Below are 4,432 nucleotides of genomic sequence, written 5' to 3' on the forward strand. Positions count from 1 at the left end.
CCCTCCATCCGGTCGCCAATGCCACCGAAGAAGTACACGGCTTCTCGCGCCGCCACCGATGCCAACGCCACCCAGCCGAAGCAGAGGAAGCAGAGGGCGCCGCCGTCCAACCCCCCCGGCATGGCAAACGCCGACTGGAAGGCGGAGGTTTAGCACCGGGAGGCTGTCACCACCGACCAGCGGAACAGGCACAATGCCAAGAAGGCCCGAGACAGGGCGGCGGCGGCGGCTGCCCTGGCGGAGCAGGCGGATCGCGCAGCGGAATAGGCAGAGGCGTCTCGCGCGGGGATGATGAATCCGCCCGGCGGCCACGGCCCGCACGCTCCCTGGAGCCAGCAGAGTGTCGGGTCGCCGGCTGGCTTCTCAGCGTCTCCACACCCCTGGGGTTGCGCACCCCCCACGACGGCGCCAACTCCCACTCCGACCCCAACGCCGCCGCCAAGCCCGAGCGACGCCTTCGCGACGCCAAGCACAAAAGCCTCGCTGACGCCAACCAGCCCGCACACGCCAATTCCCGACAGTCCGACGCCTGTGGACGGCGCCTCCGTTTGATGAATTGCCTCCGCGTCCTTCCTTTTGAATGCCGAACTTTTATGTTATTTGATCGCCGAACTGTGGCATGGTGATCGTCGGACTTGTGGTGTTGATCGCCGGACTTGTGGCGTTTTTTGGGTAGCGGGAAATGTGAAGTTTGAATTTAAACGTCTTGGGGCCGGCCCTGGGGGCGTGACTGGGGCCTAGATTGCCCCCAGGGCCTAAAAAGCGCCGGGCGATGGTGCGAAATAGCGCCGGCCGCTGCGCTAGGGGGGCGAACGAGTGGAGATGCTCTAAGCAAGATTGATAGAGTTCTTCGATCGGTTGAATGGCCTGATCTTTTCTCCGCATGTTTTCTGAAGGGGCTGTCTTCTGCTCTTTCAAATCACTGTCCTCTCCTTCTTTCCACCATGGTCAAAGCCTATAAATATAAAAGATTCAGGTTCTAAAAAATTTGGACTAAAAAAGAAGGATTTCTTGAGAAGGTGGAGATGGCTTGGAACAATCCAGATGGGGAAGCCATATCTAACCCAATTCTGCGTTTCCGTGCCAAACTTAAACATACAGCCAAAGCCCTTCAAAGTTGGAGCGCCAAGAAATTTGGTGATTTGAAGGAACAAATTGTATGGGCCAAGACCATTATTGATCTCTTTGATCAAGCGGAAGAGGGTAGAATTTTATCTTAGGAGAGAGTTGGCTTAGGAGAGAGTTGAAGAAAAAGCTTCTCGGCCTTTGCACGATTGAGAGGGCCATGGCAAGACAGAGGTCCAGAATCACTCCGCTTCGTTAAGGAGATGCGAATACTTCGTATTTCCACATTCAAGCTAATCACAGGAGAAGGAAGAACTTCATTGGCTCTTGGTCGGATGGGTTTTCTTGGGTGTAAATCAATCTGATTTGGGCAGGCTGGAATTGCCTTTCACGGAAGAGGAAGTCAGGGAGGCGATCACATGGACATGCCAAAGGAAAAGAACCAGGGCCGGATGGGTATAATATCACTTTCTACAGCAAGTATTGGCAGGTAATCAAGAAGGACCTAATGGCTGTCTTCAACTGCCTTCATACACGCAGCACCTTGGGGTTCGACAAAATCAATGGGGCACACCTTATTTTGCTCCCTAAACGACCTGGGGCTGCTGAACCAAACGATTTCCGTCCGATCAGCCTCGTTCACAGCCTTGCAAAAATCATTTCGAAGGTCCTTGCCAGAAGGTTGGCTCTGGTTCTACCTTCGATCGTGGGGGAAAACCAAGGCACATTTTTGAAAGGGCGTTCATTGCATGAAAATTAGAAGATGGTAGGAGAATCAGCCAAGTTGCTAAAGGAAAGGAGATGCAAAAGTATTCTGCTGAAATTAGACATTGCAAAGGCCTTCGACAATGTTGCCTGGCAGTTCTTGCTTGAATTGCTTAAAAAAGTTAGCTTCGGACCTAATTGGTGTGATTGGATTGCCACGATTTTCAGGACGGCATCCACCAGGATACTTCTAAATGGCATCCCCGGTACTAGCTTCTATCATGGTGTGGTTTAAGACAGGGAGACGCCCTCTCACCCATGCTGTTTACTATTGTCATGGATTCGCTTTGCAAACTTTTTGATAAGGCTGAACAAAGCGGTATTTTGGAGCCCTTCAACAATAGACACTATCACCCAACGTATGTCCATATACGCTGATGACGTTATTCTATTTTTGAAGGCTAAAGTGAGGAAGTTGCTGCAACTAAACTGCTGCTGAATATTTTCAGTTGGTTCATCAGGACTTCGATGTAATCTTAGCAAGAGTTTGTTGTCCTCTATATTCTGTGAGGAAGATCAGATTGAAGCCTTCGGTAATATCCTTAGTTGCATGGTTGAAAAGCTGCCGATTAGCTATCTAGGGCTGCCCTTGAGTCTCAAGAAACTCCGCAAAGAAGACTTCCAGTGTCTCATTGACAAGCTTAGGAGCAGGTTAGGTCCTTGGCGTATTGGCTTTCTCCAGCTGAGTGGTCGTTTGATACTTGTTCAGGCAGTTCTATCGGCAGTTCCAATATTCCACTTAATGTCCCCGGACCCCTCGCCGTGGGTGTTTAAGGTGATAAAATAGATGCGTGGGTGAGGGGGGCAGGAAACTGATTGTCCGGGAGGCGGACGAAGAGAGGGCAGAATGTGGTCCTTTGGCAAGAAAAAGGAATCTTGGTTCTTTTTAGATACTCCCTCCGTCCGGAAATAGTTGTTGCAGAAATGCATAAAAATGGATGTATCTAGAACTAAAATATGTCTAGATACATCCATTCGGCCGACAAGTATTTCCGGACGGAGGGAGTAGTATAGATACAGACCAGCCTAAGAAGTATTCCTAGTATGCAGTTATGGATATAGTAGTAGGCAGTCACTGCCCCCACTAGACCTCGTGGTTATTCTGAAAATTCCAAAACAAAACAAAGGAAGGCCAACCAGGCAGGGTCCAAGCAGAACAGAAAAAGAAAAACTTAGGGTAGCTCAAGCAAATGGCTTATGTGTGGCCAAAGAAATTACGTCATATATATTATCATGCCATAAATAAGGATCATGCTCTGCGGATAATTAATAAAAACTATATCGTATAGTTTGCTTAACTACTTTGTTGCATTTGGCATTTGTGCCAAGGCACAGCGGTCAGCAGTAACATCAGTAGAAGGTCTGATAGAGAAAATGAAGGTTTGATGCATAAAGATGAAATTTTGCTTGTATTGTACATAACAGAGAGAAGAGCTACTAAGTTTCAAGCTGAGAAAAGTAATTTTGGTTCAAACTACAAGCTTTTGATCGGTAATCCAATAAAAAAACAGAACATAACAGAAAAGAAGATGAATACAACCTGCTAGCACAGTCGTGGCTTGAAAGGGCTGCACACTCCAATTCAACTTCCGGCAAACTGTCGAGCTATTCGACTTTCTCAGGCAGTCCCAGCTCCTTGTTATTGTTGTCGTCGTCTGACTGTGGGGCCAGCGCGAAGCGGCAGACAGGGCAGATGCGATTAAGGCGAAGCCAGTCGAAGATGCATCGCTGATGGAAGGAGTGGTAGCAGGGCATCATCCTGAGCTTCTTGCCGCCGTCGATGAATTTCTCGAGGCATACGGCGCAGTCCTGTTCCCTTGTTTCTCCCACGGTCAGCACCTGCAGACCCAACATGGCCTTTTTAGAGGCTGGGTCACTGCATACATAGTCGGCGGCTCGCCTCCGCTCTTCCAGGTTCCTCAACAGGAAATCCTGGGACATCCGCTGACGAAGCTGTGTCCGATATGCGTCCGGACCTTCGGCTTCCCTCCCGAATCCTTCGATGAGGGATCCTTGTTCGCCAAATCGTGCGACCAGGGAATCATAGTATTCCCCTTCCATTGATAGATCTGGCCCAGCTCTGTCAAAGACAAGCCGAGGGAGAAGTAATTGCCTAAAAAATGCATAGGAGAATCAATCTATCATCTTGCTAGATTAATTGTAAACACCCACCTCTGAGAACTCTGCGCCTCTTAGGCGGAGTGGAGGCAGATCGGTCGACGACGGACTCACGTCGGTGCCGGCCGGCACAGACGCCTAAGAGCATTATTAGTAGTGCCCTCAAACCCTCAAACCCTTAAAAATAACCGTTTTTTTACGGTTTTCGCCGAAAAAACGCCGTAGACTAAAACCTCTAAACCCTCAAACCCGTAAAAAAATTTAGAGGTCCAACCCTCAAACCAATTTGCAATCTGTAGAAGTAGGGGTTGAGGGGGAAATCTCCCCCCAACCCGCACTCCTCTTCGTCGCTGCCTCCTCGTTCGCGCGGGAGGCAACCGCTCCCTTCCCGCCCGCGTCCCGGCGCCCTCCTCCTCGTCGCCGGCCATGGAAGGCCCCTCCGCCGCCGCGCCCCCGCCCGCCGCGGCCGCCGTTCCCGCCCCGC

At 50.4% G+C, this 4,432-nt stretch overlaps 1 long non-coding RNA gene across 1 annotated transcript; it reads right to left on the reverse strand.

The window, feature by feature from the left end:
• Nucleotides 1-3,196: 3,196 nt before the first annotated feature.
• LOC119307759 lies at nucleotides 3,197-4,098 on the reverse strand. Its single transcript, XR_005149507.1, has 2 exons — nucleotides 4,003-4,098; nucleotides 3,197-3,910 (listed from the first exon to the last, which is right to left on the reverse strand). It is a non-coding gene; the product is annotated as an uncharacterized LOC119307759 (long non-coding RNA).
• Between the last annotated feature and the right edge of the window lie 334 nt (nucleotides 4,099-4,432).

Source organism: Triticum dicoccoides, chromosome 5B (assembly GCF_002162155.2).
Source record: "Triticum dicoccoides isolate Atlit2015 ecotype Zavitan chromosome 5B, WEW_v2.0, whole genome shotgun sequence".
Classification (NCBI taxonomy): Eukaryota; Viridiplantae; Streptophyta; class Magnoliopsida; order Poales; family Poaceae; genus Triticum; species Triticum dicoccoides.